This window comes from Ctenopharyngodon idella, chromosome 1 (genome assembly GCF_019924925.1).
Source record: "Ctenopharyngodon idella isolate HZGC_01 chromosome 1, HZGC01, whole genome shotgun sequence".
Classification (NCBI taxonomy): Eukaryota; Metazoa; Chordata; class Actinopteri; order Cypriniformes; family Xenocyprididae; genus Ctenopharyngodon; species Ctenopharyngodon idella.
The window spans coordinates 8,520,472-8,540,395 of NC_067220.1; the positions used below are offsets into that span (position 1 = coordinate 8,520,472).

Sequence of the window (19,924 nt, forward strand, 5' to 3'; positions counted from 1 at the left end):
CACGTACGCGAGGGTCAGTGTACAGTGCGCGTAATACGAATTTCATACACGCGTACTGTATGCGCACCGCCGGATTTTTGTAACCGCGCGTACAAGTACACGCAGGTCGCATATGCGCATTTCATTTTTTATGTATTTATTTATTTTTGTTGCAGTAATTAGTTTATGCACAAGGTGGCAACCGTGTCCTGGGGGTGTCAATTCACACTGTAGTCAAAGAAAAACTGCATAAACAGAACAGACCGGAACGCATGCAATCTATAGCGACAATGGAGGCCTACATAGACGAGAGATTGTGCCAAGAGGTTAGAAAGTACCCTCATTTGTACAACTATAGTGTGACAGAATACAAAGTTATTTACAAGGGTTGTAACTCGTGGTGAAAAACTGCGCATGTGTCGAACGTCTATATATGCTTACGAGTCAAAATAAGTATACTTTCCAAGGCTTGTGCGTTTGACTAAAAAAAACAAGTATACCCAGGGCTTAACAGACACAACAATTGATATTCTGTTTATTTTTTCTCTATAGTGAGCTTAATTCTGGCGTTTTGTTTTGTTTTTACTCATTGAATGTCTAAAAAATTAATAATGAAAGCCTCTCGCTTCTCAGTGCTTGTTTTGGAAAACTATTCAAAATCATAAATATCAGAATTTAAATACTTCTTGAAGCCAGTGTATATACTGTATAACATTTTCTTTCTTTCCTTGATTATTACTTTTTTTTTTTTTTTAAACAAGATATAATAATGTCACATGTTACATTTAGAATTTTGATAATTGTAAAAATCTATGGCAGGCAGAAGGTTCTAAATTTTGACTCCATTATCTTTCCCTCAGGATGTTTCCTGTGTAGAGGAGCTCTTTTAGAACAACTCTAACTGCATGTCATGTTGTTGTTGTTAACCTATGTTTATGAATATGCATATTAGTAACTTAAATTTCAAATCAGAAATACTTTGCAGGGTTTTTTGCTGCTGGAAATGGAGGTCTTATCAGTCAGGTAGTTTCCAGACTGTTGATGTTTTTTTCCCTGTCACCAAAACAGTCTGGCACATGTCGAAACCCAACTGTCAGCACCATCCTAAGAGGGAGATAAGGGATCTTTGGAATTATGTTTACTGTATTTCACTTCCTACTGAAAAACTGTATGAAAGGAATAGTGCAGGATTTCTGGATATCATCCTATTTGATTTATGTATGAAGAATAGACCAATTCTTCTATAAAGACTACTACCAGAGGAGAGTTTCAACTTAAGGTTCTTAGTTGTTTCATTTAAGTACCAACTTTGTCTCAGAGGTTTCTTGTAAAATTCCTTAGGAGAAATAAAAATAGACACAAATGAGACAATAATTGTTGAATAAAGTCAGAGAGCTCATTTTAAAAATCGAACCTTTTAAAGTAACAGGAAAAAATGAGCGTCTCTTTTAAAAAGCTTTGTTTGCTTATCAACATCTTGAGTCATAAATCTCCACAGTGATCTCAAGCCCTGAGGAACAGGCTGTTCTCTGAGCAGATAGTTTTTCATCATGGCTTGACTGGACGAGTACAGCTGCTGATTGTCAGACACGAATGATCACTGAGACAGGAGAACAGTGCTGGACCCAGAGGAAACCTGTATTGCGTAGAGGTTTATCTGTCATTGCTCAGCAGATTGTGTATCAGTCGTGGTTGATCTATCAACTTTGTTTCAGATGTTGCTGGCATACAGTAAAGATAAAAAAATTCCATCTGCTGGTCTTGAGATATATTTGGTGAGAAATGTTTGAGATCTCTTGACTTTTCTATCTAAAACAAATATGGAAAATATTTAATGATTGAGAATGGAGAAATGTTCTCTAAAAGATGCCCAATTTGTGTCATTATAAGTACTCAAGAACGGTGTTGGGGGAAAAGCATTACATGTAACTTAAGTTACGTAATCAGATTACTTTTTCAAGTAACTAGTAAAGTAACGCATTACTTTTTCAATTTACAACAACATATCCAAGTTATTTTTTCAAACAAGTAAAGTAAGTTACGGCTCTCCTGTCTCCATGTTGAGAGAAATAAAGCACAGAGGTGTTGTGTGCGCTGTGTGAACATGATGGTTATTGTAGTTCTAGACATGCATTTACTCATCTCATTTGCACAAAAACATTCATTATTCCTCAAAGTGAAAAGTGAAATGCAATCTCAGAATTTTATGCAAACCTGTAATAATTAACTATATTAAATTACACAAATATACTTTATGCATTTAATCTCACTTTATTAAAGGATTAGTTGACTTTCAAATGAAAATTAGCCTAAGCTTTACTCACCTTCAAGCCATCCTAGGTGTATATGACTCTCTTCTTTCTGATGAACACAATCGGAGATATATTAGTAAATATCCTGACACATCCGAGCTTTATAATGGCAGTGAACAGGGGTCACAAGTATGAGCTGAAGAAAGTGCTTCCATCCATCATAAACGTATACTCCGCACGGGGGGTTAATAAAGGCCTTCTGAAGCGAAGCGATGCGTTTGTTTAAAAAATATCCATATTTAACAAGTTCCGCCAGACCGCCTTCCGTATTTAACGTACGAAGAAAGTGTAAAACTCTTGCAGTTCAAAAAGCTTACGCTACGTCTTACACCTTCCCTATTCAACTTACGGAAAAAGTGTAACTGACGCGACTCCAGTTTACACTTTCTTCGTAACTTTAGATTAGAAAAAAAAAAAAAAATAGATTAAATTTAGAAATAAGAGTGTTGAACTTCCATGTCCTGTATCCTATTCTTCTTTAATCCAGAATGGCAGCACAGCTGAGAGGTTTGTTTGAGCTGTGCCCTCTACTGTACAGGCGTAAATATGCATTTCCTTCAGCCTGAGGCTTATTCATTTCACTTTTGGTGTGAAAGGGCCTTAATATTTGCTAAAAATACAACTGTTTTTGTTATTAAAAACAAACAAGCAAGCCCAGCCCAAATGAGAAAAAGTAGCGGAAATGTTACATCATATATTACTTTCCATTAAAAGTAACTAAGTACTACAGTCTCTTGCTAGACATGGGAGAAATATGCTTTAGAAAAATATTGGTGGCAGGCTGTTGAATCAATGCATTTACATGCACATGCCTTCATATGACACTTCATGTTTAGTCTGCAGACTCTGTTTTGGTAAACAAAGACTCACCTCATGGTCATTTTTGTAATGTACCACCATGCGAATGATATTCCCTTAAAAACAAGTGTCGGAATGGACAAGTGGAATTTTGCATTGACTTTGTCTCACGTTTTCCCTAGAATTACTTAAAAAGTAGGCACACAAGAGACTGTACGTTTAATGGTTAAATGTTCTGCTGGGTAATTTTACTGCACTGAACCGCGATGATGTCACACCTTCTGGAAGTCTCGTGGCACTTCCCGCTTGTGGCTCATGAGCCGTGTCTCCTCTCCGGCTCTTTGTTTGGCCAAGGAAACAAACTGTACCTCACATAACCACATTAAACTGCAGGCTTATTTGGTCGGCCTTGTCCTGCCAGTATACAGTCTTACCCAATGTTGTCGCTGTCTGAGGTTTGACCATCGCTCTTTGACTGTACGCACACATACTGTACGCTTTAAAAAACCATGGAGAGACGGAAAGTATTTATTTTCTCTCTTGGCTCATGTCTAACAAAACCAGACTTGTTTGCACTCAGTCTGCTTATTAGATTATGTAAGACTCACTTCCCTTAGAAAGCAGGAGTGATACACACATCACAGCACCTGTGGGCTCTATATTATGAGTGATCATAAACATTACCTTTCATCACCTTTCGCAGGCAATCCGACTGATACAGAACGATTGCCAATGTGATATTGGTACAGAGTTTAATAACAAGAGATTAATACTGATTAACTTGTATTTTAGACACAATATTGTTAGTTATTTTGTGTACGTTTGCTTCTGCAATGAAAATAGTTCCAAACAACGTTAAAAAAAAAAACAGTAGATGCATTCTTGAATGAATCAGTTGTTTTTGAACAAATCAGTTGATTAATCACTGTGTCCCTCATAAAGACAGATGTTTTGTTTATGAATGAATTAGTGTTGTTTAACAATTTGGCAGAATTAATGATTTAATGTCTCGCCAATAAAGACAGTTCCTGAGAGAATGAGTGTTTTTGAATGGATCGGTTGAACGAATGATTCAATGACTCACTCACAAAGACAGTCACTCGATTCTTTCCTTTTGGCCCAATCGGAACCAAACCAGTGCAGCGAGATTGTCTGGAGTCTGATAATTATTGGAGTCTGTAATTATCAAAAAAAAAAAAAAAAAATGGATTCACAGTCCCTAAGGGCCGCAAAAACGTTCTAAGTGGGTGGAGCTACTTTTACTAAAATGGCTATAACTCGTGAATGGAGATATTTTCACCAAACTCAGCACACCTATGTAAGAGCTCATTTTGTGGTCGCATGAAAAAGAATGCGGCGACTGGCCACTTGGTGGTGCTATAACAGAAAAAAACACATGAAAACGGCTATTAAGGATTGTGTATAGCACGATTTTTCGCACACGCCACGACATTTGTACCACATGGTATAACTTGGAGATTATTTCAAAAAACAACTTTGACGAACTAGTCCTAGGTTTTTTGCTCAACCTCGACAAAACCACTGCGGCACAATTCTCTGAACTCTCTAGGTCAATAGTTATCAAAAAATTGTTGAACTTTGGCCTTTGGATAGCTATAGCGGGGTCATTTAATCATAATAAACACACTGGTTTGTAGCGCAAATACTTTTACCATTTACTGCACTTTGTTATTTCTCTAGTTATTTACATATAGCAGGTAATGAATCAAAAGTCTTGCACATTCAAAGAAAAAAACTTCCACGCTGCAAAATAAGGTGGATAATGAGTGTATGCTTCTTCACAATAGTTAAATGGTTACATATGGCTTCTATGAATATTGCTTTATCTAAAAAATGAACAACAAAGATCTTAGCCTCTGCAAAAATTACAGCATTTTGATTCCTGATGTTAAACAAGTGCATTCAAGTGATATATGATTCTGAACAGATGTCCTATTTAATAGAAACATACAAGTTTTGGGGAAAGTTTTTGGGGTGCCACTGGATAAAAAAAAAGGGTAAAGTTTTTTAATTCTAACATTTTTTTCCTCAGTATTGTGTGATGTAAACTCGCAATTGTGAGTTATAAAGTCCATATTGCGAGATATATAAACTTGCAATTCTGAGAAAAAATGTTTTTTATCCCCCTCAGAATTGGACTTTTTAACTCGCAATTCTGAATTGCAAGAAAAAAGTCTTTTATTAGTCTTTTATTATCTCGCAATTCTGACATTATAACTCGCAATTCATAATAAAATCAAATGGGTAAAAATGGAGCAGTTTCTCAGTATTTGATCAGAACTGATTTGATCGGTATTATTGCTGTTTTTATTGTGAAATAGCTCAGCCTTTACTGAGTGGAACAAACCTAGCGTGGGAATGGTAGATGGTATCAGACGGTTTTGACGGTACTAAATGAGTACTATGTACATGCATTTAGTTGGTACTCCATGGTATATGTCTAAAAACCATGATGTTGCTATGGTACATGTCCAAAAATTGTATTTCAATAAAAATCATGATGCAGTTTTTTCTTACTAAACCTATAGAGTCATTTACTCTGCATGGCAATGGTTCACTCCCTGGTGCCAAGCTAGTTTTTGCACAACGTCAAATGCACATTCCAGTGCCATTTTCCCATTATACTCTTAAAGGTCACACTGAGTCCAGTGAATGCCTTGGAATGGCAAAGTTAGTAGGCTTTTGTTGCAGAGCATATTTGTATTGAGCGATAACGGCATCGTATGAGAGCCACTGACATGTTGAAAATAAAGCTTGACACAGGGCACAGTATTTAACATGGGCCTGTTTTCTGGGTTCAGTTGAGTTCAGGATCTTACCATAAATTCATCACAGTATTTTAGGAATTGAATCGTTCCGATGGTTCACACTCGCACACTTCCAAAACAAAGCCAGTTATCAACCGCACCCTGGACTCTCCTTTTAACACAGGAACTCAAGAAGGACAAAAAAGGGGAAATGCAAACAGCAGTCAGTATGCTGGCTTTTGTTGGACTCTTAACGGTGGAGTGAAAGTTTCTCTCGATTGGAGCCGAGTCATTTTTGCTCTCCTCCACATGACTCAGACTCCGTCTGACTGTGGGAGGCGTAGACCCGGTGCTAATTAAGGTATTTCCCAGCAACCACCACTCCTGTTTTGGGAGGGAATTACTGCAGGGACTTGTTTTGCATTTTGTGTATTGCCAGACATTTTCCATATGTGGGTGCTTAATGGTATTTCAAAAGTACTATCTTCATAAAACTGTTCAAAAACTGTGCAAAGAACTCAATATTGTTATAGAAATTTGCCTTCGCTAATAGTCAATATTCATTCGAAATGAATATTCTAATAATGTCCTACTCTAACTTTAAAAGTGGCAGTTCTGATAGATTTGTTGCTCATACAATTATATAAATATCATTTTATGCAAAATGTAAATATTTCTTGTGTGTGTTTTTGTGGATTTTCCAGTCGTTACCATCTTTTTGTCTAACTAATGGAATCTTTATGGGATCTGTTGATGAATGCAAGAAATGGCTGATGGGCAATTGTAAATACAAATATAGCTGCGAGCAGAAATTATCAGGGTTCAAATGTTTTACGGCATTAAGCCAATGCGTAAAAAAAGTATTATGTTTTATTTAGCAAGCATGTAACCACTTAAATCATAGAAGGAAAAGACCATTTACAGCCAATACAGGCAATTTACCATAGGAAATATATGGTTTTTAAAGCTTTTTTAACAGTTATAGTGCCACCTATAGACCGATCTCCATAAAAGTATGCATGCTTCTTTAGAATCATGTGCCACATGTGCTCACCTAATGATGCAAAGCTCTGAGTTTTCGTTTAGGCTTTTGGGTAGCCTGTTTTTTAATTAAAATAATATAACAAATGCCAGTTATCAAGCAGCATAATAGACTGTTTTTGGAAAGGTAAAATAACAGGAAGCAAATGACACCGGAAGCCTTGAACATTCAAGTTACAAAAGGCTGAGCCGCACGTATGTTAAAAATATAGTGGATAAGGCCAATGCTGTTATCATGTTTGGGTTCTGGTTGGCCAAGAGTTAAAATTGCTGGGCCATTGAACCCTTAAGAAAGGAGATTGATGCAGGGAGACTGTCCTTAAATTGGTGTGCTGTAAGTACTTGTTTCCACGATTAGATGAATCACAGCCGAGCATGTGTTTGGTACAGATTGTTTTCATGTTTTGGCTAGAAGAGATTCGGATGTCTAAACCTTACTTTTGTGTGGTCCGTAAGTTAATATCTGCTTATTTCAAATTAGTCATGTATGAAGACTGGCTGTTTATCAGAGAAAATGTGCTGTAAACAAGGTTAACTTCAGGGAGCAAGTGTTTCATGTTCACTGAAGTCTTCAATGCTCTTCTGTTGGTCTAAAGTTTGCTATCCTTTGAATTTTGTTCTCCAGATAAACAAACTGAAGTTTTTAGGATCAAGCCTTAAACAAGCTGATTATCTCATTTGTAAATAGTCTGGAAGCTGAAATACTAGGGCGTCCACAACACAAATGTACAGCTGTTGTGTTACGTCACCTACAGATAGAAATGACATCTGAAACCAATTGTCCTGATAAATGATGAAAAGCTGAGCTTGCTCAGCTGTGAACAATCTCCTCGGCTCTTTTGGCTTGTCTCACTGGATGTAATAAAACATTCATTTCCAGTTAATGCAGTAAGATTTCTGGGTAATTATACTCTTTCTGAATGCAGTCATTAAAGATGGTTTTGTCAGCCCTTATGTGATTTGATTTGCAACATTTATGCTTAAAACATGCTTTTGTGATTGGCCATACAAATCAACTTTTGTTGCTTTAGATGACAAGCACTAATACAGCTTCAACTAGAGGATCACAGAAAAGATTATTAGCAGAGCGTTCATTAACTTGCCTTTGGTTGGATGTGATGACTCAGGACATTTTTGCTCTTGGCTAGCAGAGAAAACACAGACAGCTTTGCCCATTTTAGGCATGTCTCTTTCACCCCAACCTGTGTGTGTGTCTGTACATTTGGAGAACAGAGAACGCTATTAGTACCAGCGGATGGTCGGGTCATACTATCATCACTCACTAAATCAACATCGCATAGGCATGAAACTGTGGCCTGGTCTGGGCAAAATGTCCTGAATGTTGCCAAATAAAGAGAGACCACAGTCATCAGGAAGGACAGCAAGAGTAGACTGTGTTAACTAACAAAGAATTGTTTGGTGAGTAGATTTCATCATCTATGATACTTATAAGATATAATGATGAAATCTAAGTTATATATTACAATTTAAAATGAGGGTGTATAAAGGACTATTTGAAAAATGTGTGTGGGGGGCTTGAATGCATGACTCAAAAAAAAAAAATTATTGAGGGGACAAACTTAGACCTTTCTATAATTTATAATGGTTGTTACGCCCCTGAAAATGATTATATTTAGATATTGTTAATTACTGTGTTTATATATAACAATACAGTGGCCCTGAAAAGTATTTAGACACATGCACCATATGTAAAACTGAAAGCATTGGATACAAAAAAAAACTGGCATTTGCAGAGAAAAGATGCTTTTTTCCATTACCCTCATTGACTATATTAATGCATTTCACAACCACAGAGTGTTCAAAAATGTTTGGTATATCTGTTGTATAATCATTTAACACCTAAAAAGCTTATTTTTGTGATATAGGAAAAGTGTTTGTGCTAATGTTCTTTAAATTACCACTTGCTTGGATGTTTTAAAATGATACTCATACATTTAAGGGGCCGTTTACATGACACCGTTTTAAACTAAAAATGTAAAAGTTTTTATGACGTTTGGCTAGGGGTGTATCGGTACATGTATTCATCCCGAATCGTCACGGTACGGACGTCATGGTTCGGTGCGTGCAGTCAGACGATGAATATAGTCAGTCACAGGCGATCCACACTCCAATCCAGAAGGGGGCGCACACAGTAATGATTACAAAAAAAAAAGTCTCACCATTAAAAGCCATGCCACAAGCACACAATTGTAATGTTCTCATTATAATCTTATGTAGCCTATATGACAGACTTTACTTAACTGTATTTTCCTTTCTGAAGTGATTTCAGTCATATTTCAAGCAATTCAAAACCATAATGGCAGACAGTGCACATCTGAAGTGTCTCAGCTGAAGGAAATAATCCATTATTTATCTGCTTTAATATATCAGCCAAATTTTCTTATCAGGCCGATAATGATAACATTAAAAATAAACATACAGGTGCTGGTCATATAATTAGAATATCGTGAAAAAGTTCATTTTTTTATTGTAAATTATTTTAAAAAATGAAACTTTCATATATTCTAGATTCCCTACATGTAAAGTAAAACATTTCAAAAGTTTTTTTTTTTTAATTTGTTGATTAGAGCGTACAGCTCATGAAAGTCCAAAATCCAGTATCTCAAAATATTAGAATATTTACATTTGAGTTTCATTAAATGACCATCCCTACAGTATAAATTCCGGGTATCTTTTGTTCTTTGAAACCACACTAATGGGGAAGACTGCTGACTTGGCAATGGTCCAGGAGACAATCATTGACACCCTCCACAAAGAGAGTAAGTCACAGAAGGTCATTACTGAATGGGGTGGCTGTTTACAGAGTGTATATCAAAGCATATTAAATGCAAAGTTGACTGGAAGGAAGAAATTGGGTAGGCAAAGGTGCACAAGCAACAGGGATGACCGCAAGCTTGAGAATACTGTCAAGTAAAGCCAATTCAAACACTTGGGAGAGCTTCACAATGAGTAGAATGAAGCCGGAGTCAGCGCATCAAGAGTCACCACACTCAGACATCTTCAGGAAAAGGACTACCAAGCCACTTCTGAACCAGAGACAATGTCAGAAGCATCTTACCTGGGCTAAGGAGAAAAAGAACTGGACAGTGAACAGTGGTCGAAAGTCCTCTTTTCAGATAAAAGTAAATTTTGCATTTCATGTTGAAATCATGGTCCCAGAGTCTGAAGGAAGACTGGAGAGGCACAGAATCCAAGCTGCTTGAAGTCTAGTGTGAAGTTTCTGAAGTCAATAATGATTTGGGGGGGCCGTGACGTCTGCTGGTGTTGGTCCATTGTGTTTTATCAAGTGCAAAGTCAATGCAGCCATCTTCCAGGAGATTTTGGAGCACTTTATGCTTCCATCTGCTGACAAGCTTTATGGAGATGCTGATTTCCTTTTCCAGCAGGACTTTAGCACCTGCCCACAGTGCAAAAACCACTTCCAAGTGGTTTGCTGAGCATGATATTACTGTGCTTTAATGGCCAGCCAATATGCCTGACCTGAATCTATGGGATATTTTCAAGAGAAAGATGAGAAACAGTCGATCCAACAATATACAGATGATCTGAAGGCTCAATAGTGCCTCAGCAGTGCCACAGGCTGATCACTTCCATGCCACACTTCACTGATGCAGTAATTTGTGCTAGGAGCAAGTCATTTGCTGTAATATGTCCTGCCGATCAAGTATTGAGTGCACAAAAGAACATACTTTAAAATACTTGAACTTTACTGTTTTGCAAATCCATTTTTTGATTGATCTTAGGAAATATTCTAATATTTTGAAATACTGGATTTTGGACTTTCATGAGCTGTACGCTCTAATCATCAAAATTAAAAAAAAAAACTTTTGAAATGTTTTACTTTACATGTAGGGAATCTAGAATATATGAAAGTTTCATTTTTAAAAATAATTTATAATAAAAAAATGAACTTTTTGATGATATTCTAATTATATGACCAGCACCTGTATATCGGCCGATACGTATATGGTGGCCGATATATTGTGCATCCCTATAAAAAAGTAAACAAAAATGTCTTTAAAATTAAACATAAAATGTATTCATATTACCGTCAACTGCACAGGCCAAACTATATGCAAAAGTAGTGTTTATTTTCTTAATGTCCCTTGAATTTTGCCGTTTCATGTTGTTGTCAGCCAGTAATTCATTTTACTAGGTGCTAGAGACAGATGAATCTAGATACAGATGATAAAGATGCACAGCCTTTGATGTCAACGACAAAAGATAAGGGAAATGTTTTCTCCTCCCTTTTAAAAGATGATACGCCTATTCATTTTTCCATCCTATCTATGCACAATTATATAGTTGCACTTTATAATTTGCATTTAGATAATCTCTGCTGTATGTGGCCCATTTTTGGTCTACATCCCACCTGTTATAAGTAGCATTTTCGCTAGTGTCTGATTTTAAGTGTGGTTAAGAGAGATTGTATTTCTATGCAAATATAAAGTGTATTTCTCTGCACTGGGTTTAGTAGAGAACAAAACTTCTGTAGAACCACAGAGTCATTCAGACATTTTAGTGGTCGCATGAGATGTAAAAAAAGAAACCAGTCAGACACCTTAGCAAACAGCACCTCCCAGGTCTTGTAGAGGCAACTGTTTCATTACTTCTCTCACCCTGTACCTGCAGAGTGAGTGTGTGTGTGTGTGTGTGTGTGTGTTCAAGTCCCACCCTGTCCTGCCAGTTTCCAGACACTGTTTAGACTTTACTAAGGTGTGCTGACTGAAATTTGAAGTCTTGCAATCACCTTACAATGGAAATGACCCCTCTTACATGACCCCTCACCCCCGGTCCCAGAATTTTTGGTGTGCAGATGATAGTGTGATGCATGACTTTAGTATAAACCTACACTGCCAGGCTAATAAGGTTTGAATAATAGGTAAAGAATCATTTGAGAAACCCTTAGTTTGCACTAACCAGATACAGTCTTACCAGCAGTGGTGAGCATGAGAAAAAATTGAACTGTTCAGATATTTTATTTGAGGCATGAAAAAGTATATATGTATATGTCACCAGAACACAATGAGTGTTGAATGAGCTTTGTTCTCAACATACTGTGCTACCATGGTATAATGATGGTACTGAATTGAAAAATGATGCCACTGGATTACATTTATATCTATCCATTTCGCAGTCACATGTTTTCAAAAGTGATTTACAAACGCTTGAAAATAATACAAGCAGAAGCCATTAATATCCGAGTGCTGCTGGGATGATGTTTTTTTGTAGGCCAACCCAGAGCATCACCCTGTTTTCCTCGATAAAGAGCCAATAGAAGCCACTGGCTTTTGTATTATTGCAGAAATTAAGCTCTGTGACCAACAAAAGTTTATGACTCGTACATGTTTTGTTCATCAAGATAATCTTCACAAATAATTTCATGCCTAAACACAAATGCCAGAAGAACAAATCTAAAGTTAGGCTTTAAAGAACTACACCACTGTCGCATGACTTCAAAATATCCACCACCAAGCTTCTGATAACTTTATGAAACTTTATTTAAATCTACAATTGTAAAGTTTGAGCTATAAAGCCAATAAGGCTGTGAAAGTTTACCTAATGGTGTGATGATGTTTAAAGTCTTTGACAACCTCAATAGTCCTATTTAGCCACTTGTTAGCAGCCATCTTTTTCAAGACACGTAAAAGTCACAAGTGTGGCATTACTGATTTATTTTGTCGTAGAATAAAATGTAAAAATATCTTGAGCTTGTGTTAACCATTGACTTTATTTCAGGCATTTAACCAAAAACCCATTAACTTTTCCCAGCCATTGACAGAATTTTGTTTTCACTGTTATAAAGTAGGGGAAGCTATAACGCATCTTCTAAAAGAGTACTGAATCTCTGGACCAAAACACAGGCAAAAAAGGAGCATAAACAAGAGATAAAAGCATTGCTTATGCATGTTGTAGTCTTTGAAAAAACATGATTTTCTCAGCTTTTTGTTCCAAATGTTGCATTTTTATGAAAATTACCCACATTCAAGTGTTGATAAAAAAGAATTCATGAAGCTAGAATAAAACGTTGGTTTTTTTTTTTTTTTTTTTTTTTAAATCAGAGGCTTTGTTCTTTCTTTTGATATATTGCATGTTCAGATATTCATTAAACAAAATATTCTAGAAAATTATCAAAAAATGCTGGCTGTGGCTGGGAACTTTTAAAAAAAAGTTGGCAGGGAAACAGTTAAAAAAGCCCATTGACTGAAGGGGAATGAAACCGGAAGAGCAAAAAACACATTTTTGTGAGTTTTGTGAATTATATCATTTGTTAAATAATAGTGATTTAGCCTATTTTCAGTGCATACACTTCAAATGGAATATTTGTAAGTCTTAATGCGCTCTATAGAAAATCAAACCATTATTTCTTTTTGTTTTAATGACAGTTGTTGATTAATTGAACTGGGTGTTTATTGGTGAACTTTCAGATGACCTAAGAAAGGCTACATTATTTCCCCCAGACATCATAACACAAGAAACAAGAGACATCATAAAAACCAACCATCTGCAGAGACAAGAGCGGTCTGGAGGTCAAGAACGTTGCCGACACTGTTGAGTGACTGAACAACCGTCACCATTCACACACCGTCAACAAACACACACTCATGTCTACCTGAGCACAAACGCTGAGTCACTGAGTTTCCCTGAGGATAATATGGTCTCGCCACTACCAGGCTTGGCCGTCCGTTCACCATAGAGTGTCCCGACAAACAGGAACTGGTTCAGTGGAGCATCGTGTTTATGTGGAATCCAGCACGTTGTCAAAGCTCCGTCAGCCCAACATGAGCTGGATGAGGCGAAGTGACTTCCTGCGAGATTAGTATGGAGAAACCGGAATTCTGTGTGTGAATGTAAAACAATTTTCACGTGAAGGTGAAGAGTGAGGAAGAGAGAAAGAATAAGTGGCGGACAGGAAGAAGAGAAGGACTAGACAAGTTAGTCAAGACAAACTTTGGTTTTCAAGAGCAAAAACCTTGTCTGGAAGTAAAGAAAGTTAAAAAAAATTACCTCACTTCACTGCATTTTATAACTGCAAGCAGAAGATCATTCATCCTTATTACACAATGTGAAATTATGTCATTAAGTTTGACTTCTTAATCAATTTGCCATCTTGGGAATAGCTCAGAAATGCTATTTCTAGTCATACAAATAAAGATTCTTTCTGCCATCTATTTTAATGGAGAAAGACCAAAATATCCATAACTCAGACGATCTGAGTGCTTTCTTTTCTCCTATTCATTTTAGACTGGACAAAGTCAGAACTGAATAGGAGAGACCATTACTATATATACTGCAAAAAGAGAATCTACAAAAAGACAGATTATCCTGGGTGAATAGTGTATTTTCGATATATGGAAGAAGTTGTTTTTGTCCTTTATATACTAATTGCAGTAACATCTGGCATTTGAACAGTAATTTAGCCCATCTATGTGACTCAACGGTTTCTGGCTAAACATTGTGTTTGTCTACAGAGACTCCATGGAAACATATCTATTACGTTTAAAAGAAATCTGGTACAAATATCCCCTAAAATGGTTGACAGTGTCTCGCAGGCTTTATCCCTCTGACCGTAAATGTACTCCCACCTGGTCCTGGCAGGACATGAGATGAAAATATCTCAACCACAATGTACCACAAATGAGCAGTGATGACATAGAACATTGATATCACTTTTATATAACCGTTTCATTTTATGGAAGTGAAGGTTCTCAAGTGTAGTTCGCAGTGTAAAGTGCAGAGACTATAAGGGCCTTGTCCCAAATGGCACACATCATATGCATTTACGGTCTTGTGGACTTACATTGGCTGCTGCTTGCGCATGTCTGTTATGTCCATGAGACCGTAGGGTGTCCCATTTGTCATTTTAGGTTTCAGAAGGATGCTCATGAGTGCCCCCTAATGGGGCCTCGATGCAGTCTTTTGCTGAGCCTGCACAGTCAAAGCAGCATTACGTCATGAAAGTGCAGATTCGTATGAAGATCGTGAGTGTTTTGGGTGCCATTTGGGACAGGGCCAAGGAAGCCATTTTTAGGGTGATATACCTGAAATCACCGAACTGCTGTTTGAGCATTTTAAACAGTGGAGAGAGTGCAATTTAAATGCAATTTAGGCTCTATTGAAATTTGTCCCAAAAATGCTATGATATGATGTCCTACCTGCCTGTCAGCATATGTATTTCCATACCTCCACGCACCATGTTTCCGCAGACATCAGCGCATTTTTTAAGGCTATTCAGAGTTGTAGACAGACATCAGTCACCGAGCACCACAAACAAACAGCGGCCATCTTTAACTGTACTCGAAGCCGTTCACATCCTCAGACTCGGATTTATGAGTTTCTTTATCAACACTATCAATGCCAAAATGAATCTGTAAGTTGTTTATGTTCATAATTATTGTAATTTAATGTGCCTCGAGACATGAGGTAATTTAACACCATATCTCAACTCGTGATTGTTTGCAGACTCTGCTGTGTGCGTTCATGTGATTTGAAGGAGGCGTGGCTTTGGAGACACTCTGAAGGGAGGGTGGGATCTTATGCTTTCAAAGCTAGCTTGCTTTTACTAGCCTCTCCAAAATTGCCTACCCTACCTTTAATCTTTGGAACACAAATGAGGATATTTTTAATATAATATGAGTGATCAAGGAAGTACGTCAAGTATGACTGTTTACCACATTTGAGTGCTCTATGTACTGTATGTTCGCTGATCAATGTTTATATGTGAATAAAACCCTAAATTAAATCTAAATTCATCATATGAAGTGATCATGTCTCTTAAACCACTCGATTCATATGGGTTTATTTTACAATCTCTTTATGAACGTTTTGAAGCATTTTGGATCAATAGACTTTTAATGGAGGGACAGAAATCTCTCAGTGGTTTTTGTAACAGAAGAAAAAAACCTCACACCACAAAAACAGTTTTCCAGTTGCTACCGGCCTTATTAAGATGAACAAAAGTCTTAGTTTTGAACGATATGAGAGTAATTGATGACAGAATTTTTGTTTTTGGGAGAACTACCCCTTTAAAAATCAGAAAATTCTTTCAAAAATGAAGGTCTTTGGGGTTTAGGGGTTAATCTAATAGTCATTTCTAGTCGAATTGCATACAGTGATGTCAGAATTTTACATGATAAATGATAGTTATTCTGCTCTTTTGTATATTTTCTCATATCATATTTAGCCAGTCAGGCGTTCACACAGAATCTACGTTCACAGAACTCTAGAAACAACAGAGACTCCTCCAGTGATTTAATGGTCAATGAATGTGTGACTCTGTCCAGGTGAGTGGATCTCACACAGGGTTAACACAGGCTTAAGCAAAAATACATCAAAATGTATTTTAAAATAAAATACCAAATACTTTAATTTTAAGTGTATCAAAATAAACTACAAAATAAAGCAGCCACACCATGTATCAAAATAAACTACTGTATTTTTGTATTTTAAAAATACTAAAAAATACTTTTACAAGGGAGCATGAAATTTCTTCGCAAACCTTCCATTGGCCTATTTGATGCAATAAAGTCATGCAATAAATCTGACATATGCAACCAGTTAAAGGCACAATATGTACAGCAGGATTTTTGGATTAAAATATCCAAAAACCTCTAGAACAATGTTGTATACAGTCAAACCAAAATTTATTCAGACACCTTGAACATTTAATTCATTAATACAGTTTATTCACTATAGTTTAAATAAAATGGTAATATAATATGACGATCTCAAAGTGTAACTGTCAGAAAAAAATGATCTTAATTATGTCAGATAACACTTAAGCAAAACATGGTCAGGTCAAAGTGTCTGAATTATTAATTTGGTTCCAAATTTTTATCAATTTTACTGGTAGTCCACTGTATGAAGAATTTTTGGGTACAATATGTCACAGTTTACTTTATTTTGCTATCCTCACTTACATAAATGAACTATAGTGTCCTATAGTTTATTTTGTAGAAACCATGGAAACACTAAAGACACATTATATTCCTCATCTGCTTAATGAAACACATTATATGTTTTATTAGACAGATGAGGAACTGTTTGGATTCATTCATTGACAGAAAACGAATCATGTTATGTAGCTTTTTGTTTAAATCTCGTTTTCTTGATTTACCGTGAGTACCATGTTTTACCTTGACTAATATTGATCTAGTTTACAACAAGTGTCTCATAGCCGAATGAACGCAGAGTAGCACTATAACAACTTTCAACATGCTCAACATGCTAGACCGAATAAAGCGGAAGCGGCGACTGTGGCATAATAAAAGCTCTGCTGTTCTCAAGACATGGTTTGTGTTCGTCTCTCATTATCAATTGCTCCAGCGGTCTCATTCAGCTCCAACATCACTCGCCCTGCTCTGCTTCATACTACAGTAACGTTAATAATCGCATCCATGAACATGATTTTTGCCCGAGTCCCGTCCTGATTCTTTTCCACTGGCTGTAGACGTGAAGACAACACATCCATGATTCCACAAAATCAAAGATAAGCGACTGAATAAGGGACCTCTAGCGATTGAAATTAACATATTGTGGCTTTAATAGATCAAATATTCACATATCCCTGTGATCTCCCAGATAAAGGTTAATTTTAAAGTAACCAACAGTTTAATGTTTAACAGTTTATGAATGACTCATAATTGTATCCTAATTTAGTTACTTGGTGTTTGGTAATGAAGGGCCTACTTTGCATCAGCAACACTGACTCAATGACAAAGTCATTCATAAGAAGACAACTGATGGCACCTGTATTCATAGCAACTAGTTTCTAACTAGTTAATCATTTGATTGTTAATCATAAATATAGGGGGCTGCTGCTTGGTTTCAAGAACATTATGAAAACTGGTAAACTATTTATAGGCTACTAAAACAAACAACAAAACTTAACATCTGTTCTGAGCTCAACAAGACTGGGCAAGTCTGAGCACCAATCAGAGGCCGCATTTTTATGATGTCATCATGTAGACTTCTTACAAAGTATTTTACAGTATTTTAAAACTACAAAAATACAAAACACTAAAGTATTTTGATACAAAATACAAACCAATTTTCATTAACCCTGTCAAATACAAATTACAAAATACTATTTTGTATTTGAAATACGTATTTGAAATACATGTATCATAAATACTGCCCATCCCTGATCTCTGATCCTTCCTTCCTGAAAGAACATGGAAAATCACTCCACCTCGCAGACATATGTGGGCGTCGGACAAGATTCCAAAGTCTCCTCACAATGCCGGGTCTGGCTCGAAGCTCAAGCTGACCAAACACTTCAGTCCTGGACATTCTGCCTGCATGTTTATTGAAAAGCCCTTACTTAGATACATGAAATAATTCCTCTACAAGGAAATTTGTAGAATAGTTATTTGTTTTTTTTAATAGTATTTTAGTGTTGTTGCACTTCTCATAACTGTTTCCAAATAATTTTTATTTGTCATGCATTCTTGCTTTCTTTCTTGTCTTGTATAGCACAACCATCAGCATAATGGCTAGTCCACTTTCCATCTTATTCTGAATCACTAACTTAGACAAAAAGAAGTCATCTGTCATACTGTTCAAAAGTTTGGGGTCGGTAAGATGTATTGATCAGTAATATTGTGAATATATTATTACAATTTAAAATAACTTTTTTCTATTTTAATATATTTTAAAATGTAATGCGATGCAAAGTTGAATTTTCTGCATCATTACTCCAGTCTTAAGTGTCACATGATCCTTCAGAAATCATTCTAAAATGCTGATTTCATGGTAATATTAATGTAGAAAACAGTGGTGTTGCTTAATATATGTTGTTTTCATGGAAACCATGATACAATTTTTTTTTTCAGGATTCTTTGATGAACAGAAAGTTCAAAAGAACAGAATTTATTTGAAATAGAAATCTTTTGTAACATTGTAAGAGTCTTTACTGTAACGTTTGATCAATTTAAAGGTACACTACGCAACTTTTTTCTTCAAAATTAACAAAATTTAAATAATGAGTCAATACATCATCGATCTTTCTTACAAAACGTGTTTTGTTTTACCATGATTCACTCTGGTAAGCACACTATCTTTTTTCAGTTATGAGAAAAAACTACATTCTTCCGCACAGTCACACAGAGCCGAAGCACAACCAAAACAATGTTCTTCTGCAAAAATGCAAGCAGTTTTTTTTAACAGCTAAAGGGCCAAAAGTTAGATAGTGTACCTTTAATGAGTCCTTGCTGAATAAAAGTATTAATTTCTTCTTCTTCAAAAAAAAAAAAAATCACGGTATGCTGTTATATGCTGTTAAGTGGTGGGCAAATTGACAAAAGAACCTACAACTAAGATGAACATCTATACAAATTACCATCACCTCCATAACTCTTTGACAGTGTTAAAATATATAAAACCATGGCTGGCAAAAGTGGGCGATAGCACCGATACAACAGGGCTGAACTCTGGGTGTGTGGGTGGAGATATTTCATCGTTGGGTTTGTGCATTGCATTGACCATTACATACATCATACTCAAGTACTCATACTTCTGTTGCCAACAGAATATGAAAAATGTGGTGAACAAAGCTGTTAAGTGTTGAGCATTTTTCAGATGGCTTGGCAAATCCAAGCCAACTAAGAAATACTTGTTGTTATCTGTAATTTGTCATTTGGGAATGCTTTAACTGAGAAATAATTTAAACAAACAGTTAATAACACTCAGAAGATAAATTCAAATAATGGTCAAGGAGGGATGGTCCATCTCACATTTGACTAAGACTGATTCAGTCACTTACTGCAGAAAACTGCAAAACTACAACCAGTTACAATAATGTTCATGAATTTTCTCTCAGGCAAGGTGAAAGAGCCTATAGCCCGTCTGGGAGTCTTGGAGAATGTCAGCAAGGTGTTCTGGGTTATATCTGTGACTGTGCACTTACATCATTGTTAAGGCCCGTTCACACCAAGAACAATAACTATAGATAACCATAGCGATAACTATATTAGCGTACACACCAAAGAACGATAACACTCTGTT

General features: G+C 36.3%; 1 protein-coding gene and 1 long non-coding RNA gene across 2 annotated transcripts in view; one reads left to right on the forward strand and one right to left on the reverse strand.

The window, feature by feature from the left end:
• The window catches only part of cpo (carboxypeptidase O), a 29,284-nt gene that overhangs the window by 8,581 nt on the left and 779 nt on the right, over positions 1–19,924 (reverse strand). The gene's annotated exons all lie outside the window — the stretch shown is intronic.
• On the forward strand, positions 123–18,395 carry LOC127520606 (uncharacterized). Its single transcript, XR_007932163.1, has 3 exons — positions 123–305; positions 16,104–16,203; positions 18,091–18,395. It is a non-coding gene; the product is annotated as an uncharacterized LOC127520606 (long non-coding RNA).